The sequence below is a fragment of the Mobula birostris genome, chromosome 23 (assembly GCF_030028105.1).
Source record: "Mobula birostris isolate sMobBir1 chromosome 23, sMobBir1.hap1, whole genome shotgun sequence".
In the NCBI taxonomy this organism is placed as follows: Eukaryota; Metazoa; Chordata; class Chondrichthyes; order Myliobatiformes; family Myliobatidae; genus Mobula; species Mobula birostris.
In genome coordinates this window covers 8,769,378-8,781,355 of record NC_092392.1, presented here as the reverse complement: position 1 = coordinate 8,781,355, position 11,978 = coordinate 8,769,378, and the positions used below count along the sequence as shown (strand labels likewise).

At 43.2% G+C, this 11,978-nt stretch overlaps 1 protein-coding gene across 2 annotated transcripts in view; it reads left to right on the top strand.

Annotated features, from left to right (window-relative positions):
• Positions 1-712: 712 nt before the first annotated feature.
• LOC140186736 (interferon regulatory factor 6-like) overlaps positions 713-11,978 on the top strand; it is a 70,052-nt gene continuing 58,786 nt past the window's right edge. Inside the window, exon 1 of one of the 2 annotated variants that reach the window (XM_072241249.1) lies at positions 713-1,141. The gene's annotated coding sequence lies outside the window, so the exon portion shown is untranslated. Of the gene's footprint in view, positions 1,142-1,871; positions 1,897-11,978 lie in introns of those variants that run through there. The other variant, XM_072241250.1, reaches the window with a different exon arrangement.

Sequence of the window (11,978 nt, the reverse complement as noted above, 5' to 3'; positions counted from 1 at the left end):
TGGCCAGGTAAACAAAAGTGTGGAATTAGTGGGTCAAAAGCCCTGCTTCTGTACTTCAAGATTCTCTGAACGTTCAGGTGGATGTTAAAAAATTCAGAAGGCTGGGCTCATTTGTCCTGGCTTACATGTCTCACTCAGATAACACTATCCAAAAATAAAAACAGAGGGTCAAAAATCCACAGGTCTCATTTTTGATTCTACCCAATGACTGAGAATGTTTAGGACAGAAGATTGCAAAGACCCCAGCCTTCTAATTGTAGAAGTAACAATACTAAACCGCGTCTTAAACAGCCAGCACCCGATCTGACAGGCTATACGCTTCTACACTTTTTGGCCTAAGGAAAGAGTCTCTTGTTATCTTCCATGTCATGTGTTCCAATAAAAAATGTTCTTTCAGAGTCTTCTAAACACGAGAAAATATGGTTCCACATATGCCCTATTTGCCAATATAATATTTCATTAAGTACTGATAGTTTTAGTCGGGCATTTCTCTTTTCATTGTACCTTGCAACATGTGACAATAAATCAATTACCAAAATTAAATTTGAAAAATACGCTCGGTCGAGGTATTTCACAGCTCGGGTTGAGACCGCGTAAGTGTGCTGCAACTTTATCGCGAGTCCTGTCTCTCGCGGCTCCCGAGTTGTATTTAAGGTGGGCTGCTATCATCTTCCTTTAAATAAACTGCTGTTTCCAAGGCCTCACAATTCGACCTCGACAGTCGCTTTTCCTTGCCGGTTTCTCACCTGCGTTGGAAGAGCCCTGGCTCAGGAACCCGGAAGGGTGTGGACTCGGCAAGAACAGCTGTAGGGTCGGCGTCATTTTCACGGTCAGATTGTTTTAGCTCAGTTTGAAACTCAGGAAGTGAGGCTGGGTCTCTCACATCCTCTATCTGGAAGCTCAAGGAGGAATAAACTCCGCTTTCGATCTGACTGCCACCAAAGGATTGCCAGCCGAACAAGTAAGAGTACAGAGCAGACGTGCTGGGAACCAACAGCTCCTCTTGGCAACAACATAAAAACGCGGAGAAACACCTAGGTGAGAAGGGAGAAAATCTGACGCTGGCTCGCAAATCCGAATCGACCGGCTCAATGTTCCTGTGATCAGCTCGTCAATTTCCGGTCCTCTCTCGGGATTTGCGGTAAGAAAATCTGTAACTCGACCTTTTAGCTACTTTGGGAGTTATAGTGTGAATATTTTTTTTTAGCTCAAGTCAACAACTTCCGTGTTGTTTTTTGTACGATTCCAAGCGCGCTGCAGGTATAGTTACATCATTGTGTCTGCTGACAGCAACCGTCATGAGTTGACGGTATTTGCAAATGTTAGGAGCTGTCAGTTTGTTTGTGGGGAGGGCGGTAAAGTGATTTGAATATTTTAAACGTTTATTTTACAAGTTTGAATAATCTGTCGTTTTGATATTCGTGGGCTTGATCTTCACACTTCTGAGGCAGCAAACACTGCCGGTTTTCTGCAGATAATGGAGTTTTCTCCTTGATGATTGCCTTCAGTGAGAGATGGCTCCTGAAATATTGGAGATAGGTCTGGTTGTGGATTTTTACATTCGGACGGTGTTGTTGAATAACGAAGTGTCTCGGAGCGAAACGTCGACTGTTTACTTTTTTCCATAGGCGCTACCTGGCCCGCCGAGTTCCACCAACATTTTGTGTGTGTTGCTTTGATTTCCAGCATCTGCAGATTTTTGCTTGCTAGCGAGGATAGATGACACTTCTTCTTTTGTCGTTTTCAAGAATCCGAACCATTGTTTCCCATGCTTCATCGAATGAGTTAGTGATCGTTCGAAGTTTGTAGTGTGCGCAAACGAAATCACAGATGAAGCGTGGCTTGCAGTGAAGGTAAAGTAGGTTGTGCAGGTTCCCAGCAGGAAGCTTGTTGGAGGTAAGATGCAGAATTGTATCACGGAAGTTTTCAAGATTTAAGATTGTTTGATTGTTTAATATCCTGTACACCATAAGAGATAGGAGCAGAATTAAGCTATTTGGCCCGTCGAGTCTGCTCCTCCATTTCATCGTGGCTGATCTACTTTCCCTCTCAGACCCGTCTCCTGCCTTCTCCCGTATCCCTTCACGCCCTGACGAATCAAGAATCTATCAACATCTGCCTTTACATACCCAATGACTTGGCCTCCACAGCCATATGTGGGGAATTTCACAGATTCACCGATCTTGGGCTAAAGAAATTCCGCCTCATCCCCATTCTAAATGGACGCCCATCTATTCTGAGGCTGTGTCCTCTGGTCTTAGACTCTCCCACCATGGGAAACATCCTCTGCACACCCACTCCGTCTAGTCCTTTCAACATTCAATAGCAGTAAATGAGATCTCCCCCTCATTCTTCGGAGTCCCAGCCTATCAAATGCTCCTCATGTGACAAGCCATTCAATCCCAGAATCATTTTCATGAACCTCCTTTGAACCCTTACAGGTGGAAAGAGAACAAAATAAATGTTACTCCTGATCTAATGCAGCACAAAAAAACACAAAAGATAAAGAGCATAATAATAATGAAAAGCACGATAAGTATAAATATATAAGATAGCTGACACAGAGATGGATTGTATGTCCATAAAGTGACATTAGGCTGTACATAAAGTGAAATAATAAAATACTGGGGCAGTTAGTAAGTGGAAGTGTTGCTCAGCCTTACTGCTTGGGGAAAGTAACTGTGTTGAGCCCAGTTGCCCAGGCGTGGATGCTATGTAACCTCCTTGCTGGTGGGAGTGGGACTGACTTCATGATGTTACTGGCCCCTTTCCAGCACCTTTCTGTGTATACGTCCCTGATGGTGGATAGGTTGTTGCCGGTGATGCATTGAGCAGTTTTGACTACCCGTTGTAGAGCCTCCTTGTCCCTCACAGTGCACTGGACATAAGTGTTGGGACGGTACCAACGATCCTTCCTCAGCACCAGTTTAGGAATATTATAAACCTGATGGTTAAGATCACAGCTTGCATGCCATCAAGAGCCAGACAGAAGTTGGAGGCAAATTTCGGCAGCCTGTCAGAGTTGAAAAGTTTGGTCCATATTTTCTTCTTAAGTGACAGGGTCAAAGCTTTCATCAAACGGAAAAAGACTATGGGTGGTACTTGATGCTATTCCTGCATTTCTCCTGAAAGTAATAAGCAGTGGAGCTCTTGTCCACTGTGCCTGTAGTTAGACAGAATCCACAATGGGTCAAACGAGTGCATCTTTGGCCATTGGGGGAAGACAGTTGAAGAGGAGCTGCTGGTGATGACTTTGGCCAACAGCTGTTGTTATTTCTGCAGATTTGTTTCCTTTCTTGAAGATGCTCATGATTACAGACTGTCTGAAGTCCCCTGCAATGTCCTTCTATTCCCAGATGTTGGACATAAAGTTCTGAGTTTGTTCCACTGAAACTCTTCCTAGCATTTCTCCAGGGTTAGCAATTACCCCTGGGCCTTATTTTCTAATTGTCATGTAGCCTTATCTAGTGTTTGTTGGTCAGGTGTTGCAGTGACTTTGTATTGGATAGTTTGCTGTGGATGGATTCAAGAGCAATCACCGGTAAGAAAGTTTTGAAGCAGTTCCTTCCTGTGACATAGATTGCTTCTCTGTTCCTTAATTAGTTCACCTACATTTTTAGCTCTCAGTGTTTGCACTGCAGATGACCTTGATAGATTCCATTCTTGTCATGGTTGTCAGCACATTTCTGGATCCCCAGTACTTTTTTCCCCCCAATCAAAGGACACTTTATGTTTGTGATTATTTAGCTTCTGATTCTCCCAGACATTCTTGTCAAATGTCTTGATAGAAAAGCCAAATGCCACCTCCTTGGTGCTAATTCAAAGTAGTCCAGGTGCAGATGCAGTGTGTACACTCTACAGCGATAGTCACTGGCTTGCTTAGATGATATCTAAGCAAAGCAATTTTTGCCGGTTCTTTGAGGCCATCCACATTAATTTTCTGGCAGCATTGTTCCTTTTACTACCATTGTTATAGACCAAATTGCGAGACATAAGAGAGCAGGTTAGACAGTGGTCAGTACAACAGCCTTATCATGGAAAATGATGTGGACATCATTGTGGTCTCTCACTCTGATGATGGTAGTGTCACATTTTACAGTGCCAGTGACTGGAAGATAGGGTTCAATTCCTGCTGCTCTCTGTAAGGAGATTGTCCATTTTCCCTCTGACTGCAAGGGTTTCCACCAGGTGTTCCAGCTTCTCCTACATTCCAAACGTGCATATATTGCAACGTACTACTACTACAAAGCAACAAATTTCACAGCATATGTCAATGATGTTAAACATGATTCTGAGGGTTCTGATTCTGGGAGTTGTGGATAAAAATGGTGACACTTGTGGGCTGTCTCCAGCACATCTCCAGACTGTGTAGGTCACTGAGAGAAACAATCAGCTTCACTGTATGTTTCAATGTACGTGGCAAATAAAGCTCATCTTTAAATCTTAAAATCCAACAGGTGCCAAAGTATATTTAATGGTCACCTGAAGCCCCATCTGCAGTCTCAAGTTTATATGAAAGTTACTTTTGAAAATCCATGGCATATCAGCATCCACCCAACATTTCTAGAAAAGCTTTACCTGACATTAACGAACGATGCTGATGATACTAAACTACTTGAGATTATGAGTTAAAAGGAAGGAGAATGTAAAGAGAGGACAAGATGATACAGATAAGATGAGTGATTAAGCAAGAACGTGCAGGTAGAACCTAGTATGGAAAAATGTTAAGTCATCCATTTTGCTGGATGTTACAGAAAAACATTATTTGTCAAGTGGTGGGTCTGCTGATTTTTGAAGTGATCTTGGTGTGCTAGTAAACAAATCAGTAAAGGCCAACGTGCAGGTAAAGCAAATGGAATTCTGGCCTATTGCTCAAGTCCTGATATGATCATATTATTGTTTGTGGGAGCTTTCTGTGTCCACATTGACTGAAAAAAATCAGTAGTGTTTTACTGCCTTCAAAGTGCTCAGGTACTTCCTGGAATCAGGAAAGAATGTAACAATGGACAATAAGGACAGTGTATTTGTGCACAAAGTATGAATATTGGGAAAACTTTTGATAAATCATCAAGGGTTCCAAATTGGATCCAGAATTAGCTTTGTATCAGAAAGCAAGGAATAAATGCTTAGCAGGTGTTGCTGTTACTATGAGTTAAAGTAAAGGTTCGATCTTCCTGGATTCCTTTGTCCAGCACTTTTGCTCCACCTGCAGGAAGCAGGATTTCCTGATGGCCAACTACTTTTAGTTCCACTACCATTCCTATTCTGACATGTTGTTCTATGGTTGCCTCTACTGGCATGATGAGGCTACCTCATTTTCCATCTGGATAGCTTCCAATCTGATGCCATGAATATCACTTTCTCCATCTTCCAGAAATTTCTCCCCCTCCTCCCTCTTCCTTTTTCTATTCTGATTCCCCCAGAAAATCTTCTCTCCTCCTCACCTACCTATTACCTTGCTCTGATGCCCTCCTCCTTCCCTTTCTCACATGGTCCACACTCCTTTCCTATCAGATGACTTCTTCTTCAGCCCTTCACCTCCCAGCTTCTCATGTCAACCCCTCTCCCCCATCCACTTACCTTCCCTCTTACCTGGTTTCACCTATCGCCTTCTAGCTTGTGCTCCTTCCTCTCCCCCTCCCGCCACACCCACCACCTTTTTATTCTTATTCTGGCTTCTACTCCCTTCATTTCCAGTCGTCATGAAGTATATCAGCCCAAAATGTTGGCTCTCTATAGATGCTTCTCGACCTGCTGAGTTCCTCCACCATTTGGTGTATGCTGATCTGGATTTTCAACATCTGCGGAATCTCAAGCAAGAGAAAATCTGCAGATGCTGGAAATCCAAGCAACACGCAAAATGCTGGAGGAACTCAGCAGGCCGGGCAGCATCTATGGAAAAGATTAGAGTTGATGTTTTGGGAACTTTTGTGTATCTGGTACTGGAAGACTCTGAAGAGTGTGATTCCACAAGGCTCAGTACTTTGTCCCCTCCCTTTTGTAATATCCGGGAATTTAAATGTAGAGACTAGGATAAAGAAGTTTGCACATTATGTTAAAAAATGGTCATGTGGTTGATGGCTGAGGAGCAAAGCTTTAGATTGAGGTCTGATCAGTTGCACAGAAAAGTGATGAATGGAATGTGATCCAGAGAAAAGCATTTGGAAACAAGGGAATAGATAGTAAATGGACTGATTTTAAGGAATTTTTAAAAATAGAGGGACCTTAAATTTAATAGAACATGCTTAGAAATCCTTAAAATGACAGGATGTTTCCTTTTATTAGCCAAGGTATAGCATACAAGAGCAGGAAAATTATACCAGAATTGTTTATAACAGAGCAGTGTTAATCTGTGTACAGTTCCCGTCACCAGGTTACAGAGAAAGTGTGTTTTTTGCGGTGGAGGCTATGCAAAGGAACTTTACAAGGATATTGCAAAGGCTGGGAATGTTATTTGTGATGGGAAAACTGGATGGGCAGCAATTATTTTCTTTGGAATAACAAAAGCAGAGCAAGATTTAAATAAGGTGTAAAACACTGAGGAATCTAAAAAGAATAAACAGGAAAGAGCTATTTTCTATAGGTGAGGAGTCAAAAATGGGGGCTGTGCATTTAAATTACTAATGGAAGGGTTAGAGGTGAGATGAGGTGAATCTCATCACCTGAAAGAGTGTCACAGACAGAAACCCTCTTCATTTAAAAAAAACTGTACTTAAGAAATGAACTTGAAAAGTTGTGACCTGCAGGGCTACAAGCTTTGCAGTAGAAAGAGTGATTGACTTGCTTTTCTTTCTGTTGACTGGCCTAGATACAGTGAGCATTATGTGTTGTAAACTTTCAACAATATTGATACATTGTCTAGTGGGAGGACATTTCCCCCAAAATGTCAAAGCACCTCCCAAATTGGATGGTAAATGTTTACTGGCAGTCAAAGTGGTAGGATATTTGATGTGTGATACTCTATCAGAAACTCAGATGGCTGGTTAGATTTTCATAACGACAGAGAAGATGAGCTAAACCAAGATGGAACTGAGGTGAAGTCAAGCCTGGCTTTTTAAGGCCCGTTATTTGAAGCGAATGATGCACACCAACAGTCTGGAGGTCCTGAAAGTGTAGAAACAGGGATGTTTTAAGGTATTGCAAATAGACACTAGGTGCAGGAGTAGGCCATTCGGCCCTTCGAGCCAGCACCGCCATTCACTTTGATCATGGCTGATCATCCACAATCAGTACCCCGTTCCTGCCTTCTCCCCATATCCCTTGACTCCAATATCTTTAAGAGCTCTATCCATCTCTTTCTTGAAAGCATCCAGAGAATTTGCCTCCACTGCCTTCTGAGGCAGAGCATTCCACAGATCCACAACTCTCTGGGTGAAAAAGTTTTTCCTCAACTCCGTTCTAAATGGCCTACCCCTTATTCTTAAACTGTGGCCTCTGGTTCTGGACTCCCCCAACATTGGGAACATGTTTCCTGCCTCTAGCGTGTCCAATTCCTTAATAATCTTATAGGTTTCAATCAGATCCCCTCTCATCCTTCTAAATTCCAGTGTTTACAAGCCCAGTCGCTCCAGTCTTTCAACATATGACAGTCCCGCCATCCCGAGAATTAACCTCGTGAACCTACGCTGCACTCCCTCAATAGCAAGAATGTCCTTCCTCAAATTTGGAGACCAAAACTGCACACAATACTCCAGGTGCCCCACCAGGGCCCTGTACAACTGCAGAAGGACCTCTTTGCTCCTATACTCAATTCCCCTTGTTATGAAGGCCAACATGCCATTAGCTTTCTTCACTGCCTGCTGTACCTACATGCTTACTTTCAGTGACTGATGAACAAGGACGCCTAATCTTGTTGTACTTCCCCTTTTTCTAACTTGACACCATTCAGATAGTAACCTGCCTTCCTGTTCTTGCCACCAAAGTGGATAACCTCACATTTATCTACATTAAACTGCATCTGCCATGCATCTGTCCACTCACCCAACCTATCCAAGTCACCCTGCATTCTCATAACATCCTCCTCACATTTCACACTGCCACCCAGCTTTGTGTCATCCGCAAATTTGCTAATGTTACTTTTAATCCCTTCAACTTTATCATTAATGTATATTGTAAATAGCTGCGGTCCCAGCACTGAGCCTTGCGGTACCCCACTAGTCACCGCCTGCCATTCTGAAAGGGACCCGTTAATCCCTACTCTTTGTTTCCTGTCTGCCAACCAATTTTCTATCCATGTCAGTACCCTACCCCCAATACCATGTGCTCCAATTTTGCCCACTAATCTCCTATGTGGGACCTTATCAAAGGCTTTCTGAAAGTCCAGGTACACTACATCCACTGGCCCTCCCTTGTCCATTTTCATAGTTACATCCTCAAAAAATTCCAGAAGATTAGTCAAGCATGATTTCCCCTTCGTAAATCCATGCTGACTCGGACCGATCCTGTTACTGCTGTCCAAATGTGCCGCTATTTCATCTTTTATAATTGACTCCAGCATCTTCCCCACCACTGATGTCAGGCTAACTGGTCTATAATTCCCTGTTTTCTCTCTCCCTCCTTTCTTAAACAGTGGGATAACATTAGCTACCCTCCAATCCACAGGAACTGATCCTGAATCTATAGAACATTAGAAAGTGATTACCAGTGAATCCATGATTTCTAGAGCCACCTTCTTAAGTACCCTGGGTTGCAGACCATCATGTCCTGGGGATTTATCAGCCTTCGGTCCCATCAGTCTATCCAAAACTGTTTTCTGCCTAATGTGAATTTCCTTCAGTTCCTCTGTTACCCTAGGTCCTCTGGCCACTATTACATCTGGGAGATTGTTTGTGTCTTCCCTAGTAATGCCTAGTATTGGCATTAAGAATAAGAATTGGAAGGTGGGAAGGGTTGTAGTGAGTGTGTCTGTCCCCCCCGTCACAGGAGTATCCTTCTGGGGTATGGAAATATTCTTATCAACTGTGCAATGTTTTTCACAACTGCATAATGTGTCATAAATCTTCATGGTTATAGAACAAACAAATACACTAAAACGTCAGGCAGCAGAAATTTATCTGGCCTACTAAACTGTTGTCAGTGTCAATGTGATCAAACGTCACCCAGCTGTCCTCAGTCAGGAGGGGCTATCTGATTTTCTGAGAGAGGCAGAACCATGGCTAACCCATTACTAATTTCAAGCCTTCAGGTGGTGAAAGTTCATTTAGGAGTGTGCATTGAAATGCTTTCTCTTTTAAAATGACTTATACACTCGACCAGGAACTTGTTTTGAAAGTGAGGAAAATGTTAGAGCTTGCTGCACAAGCAAACAATTTGTTTATTTTTCATAAATTCGTCAGCTTCTGGTTTAAAATCGCTATCGAAACAAACCCCACCGGTTGAGATGAAGGGTGTGGAGCTGAACTGTCGACTGTCTACTTCTCTCTACATGTGTTGTCTGACTCACCAAGAACATCCATCTTTAACTTCGCGTGGTATTTCTTATTTTTCCCCAAATCTTTCAAAGTGAAATAAGTAGAAATTATCATGCAGATTATCATAAACCCTCCAGCAAAATTAGATGCAAGATTTCAGTCTTTTACATATTGGTGTACGCCAGTGTTTGTTTATGCATAGTTTTCGTAAATGTTATTGCATTTCTGTGTTTTCCTGTAAATGCCTATGGGAAAATGAACCTTGTGGTGGTATATGGTAACTACTGCAGTTGTACAAGGTCTTGGTGAGACCACACCTAGAGTATTGTGTGCAGTTTTGGTCCCCTAATCTGAGGAAAGACATTCTTGCCACAGAGGGAGTACAAAGAAGGTTCACCAGATTAATTCCTGGGATGGCAGGACTTTCATATGATGAAAGACTGGATCGGCTAGGCTTATACTCTCTGGAATTTAGAAGATTGAGGGGGGATCTTATTGAAACATATAAAATTCTAAAGGGATTGGACAGGCTAGGTGCAGGAAGATTGTTCCCGATGTTGGGGAAGTCCAGAACGAGAGGTCACAGTTTGAGGATAAAGGGGAAGCCTTTTAGGACCGAGATGCGGAAAAACTTCCTCACACAGAGAGTGGTGAATCTGTGGAATTCTCTGCCACAGGAAACAGTTGAGGCCAGTTCATTGGCTATATTTAAGAGGGAGTTGGATAAGGCCCTTGTGGCTAAAGGGATCAGGGGGTATGGAGAGAAGGCAGGTACAGGGTTCTGAGTTGGATGATCAGCCATGATCATACTGAATGGCGATGCAGGCTCGAAGGGCCGAATGGCCTACTCCTGCACCTATTTTCTATGTTTCTATACTTTAATAATAAATTTACTTTGACTCTTGTCAGCTCTTTTGTTGTATTTGCATAAATCTAATGCTCGCTAATCAGAAAGGTCTGCAGGCAAATGTGAGAAAAAAGTCTTTTGCACAGAATTACATAGAATGAACAACACAGAGACAAAAAAAAATGCCCTTACTAGTTCATGCCAGTGTTAATGTTGCAGTGGGTGTTCTCCCACCCCTCTCAATCTAAACCTCTCAGCATAACCTTCCATACCTTTCAGAGATTCAGGGAAATTTTGTGGCCACTTATTAAGCACAGCTGTACCCCTGCTCATTAATTCAAACATCTAACCGGACAATCATGTGGCAGCAACTCAATGCATAAAAGCAAGCAGACTTGGTCAAGACGTTCGGGTGTTGGTCACTCTAAACATAGAATTGTGATCAATGTGACCTTGATCGTGGAGTGATAGTTAGTGACAGAAAGGGGTGGTTGGATTACCTCAGAAATTGCTGATCTCCTAGGATTTCCACATACAACAGTTTCTAGAGTTAACAAAGAATGTGTAAAAAAAAACAACAAAAACATCCCCAGTGAGGGTCAGTTCTGAGGGTGAAAACCTTGTTAATGAGAGAGGTCGGAGGAGAATGTGGGTGGAAACACCCCGTTAATGAGCGAGGTCGGAGGAGAATGTGGGTGGAAACACCCCGTTAATGAGAGAGGTCGGAGGAGAATGTGGGTGAAAACCTTGTTAATGAGAGAGGTCGGAGGAGAATGTGGGTGGAAACACCCCGTTAATGAGGGAGGTTGGAGGAGAATGTGGGTGAAAACCTTGTTAATGAGAGAGGTCGGAGGAGAATGTGGGTGGAAACACCCCGTTAATGAGCGAGGTCAGAGGAGAATGTGGTGAAAACATCCTGTTAATGAGAGAGGTCGGAGGAGAATGTGGGTGAAAACATCCTGTTACTGAGAGAGGTCGGAGGAGAATGTGGGTGAAAACACCCTGTTACTGAGAGAGGTCGGAGGAGAATGTGGGTGAAAACACTGTTACTGAGAGAGGTCAGAGGAGAATGTGGGTGAAAACACCCTGTTAATGAGGGAGGTCGGAGGAGAATGTGGGTGAAAACACCCCGTTAATGAGAGAGGTCAGAGGAGAACGTGGGTGAAAACACCCTGTTACTGAGAGAGGTCGGAGGAGAATGTGGGTGAAAACACCCTGTTAATGAGAGAGGTCGGAGGAGAATGTGGGTGAAAACACTGTTATTGAGAGAGGTCAGAGGAGAATGTGGGTGAAAACACCCTGTTAATGAGCGAGGTCAGAGGAGAATGTGGGTGAAAACACCCTGTTACTGAGAGAGGTCGGAGGAGAATGTGGGTGAAAACATTGTTGTTAATGAGAGAGGTCGGAGGAGAATGTGGGTAAAAAGTCTTGTTAATGAGAGAGGTCAGAGGAGAATGTGAGTGAAAACACCCCGTTAATGAGGGAGGTCGGAGGAGAATGTGGGTGAAAACATCCTGTTACTGAGAGAGGTCGGAGGAGAGTGTGGGTGAGAACACTGTTAATGTGAGAGGTCGGAGGAGAATGAGGGTGAAAACACCCTGTTAATGAGAGAGGTCGGAGGAGAATGTAGGTGAAAACAACCTGTTAATGAGAGAGGTCAGAGGAGAATGTGGGTGAAAACTCTTGTTAATGATAGAGGTCAGAGGAGAATGGCCAGACTG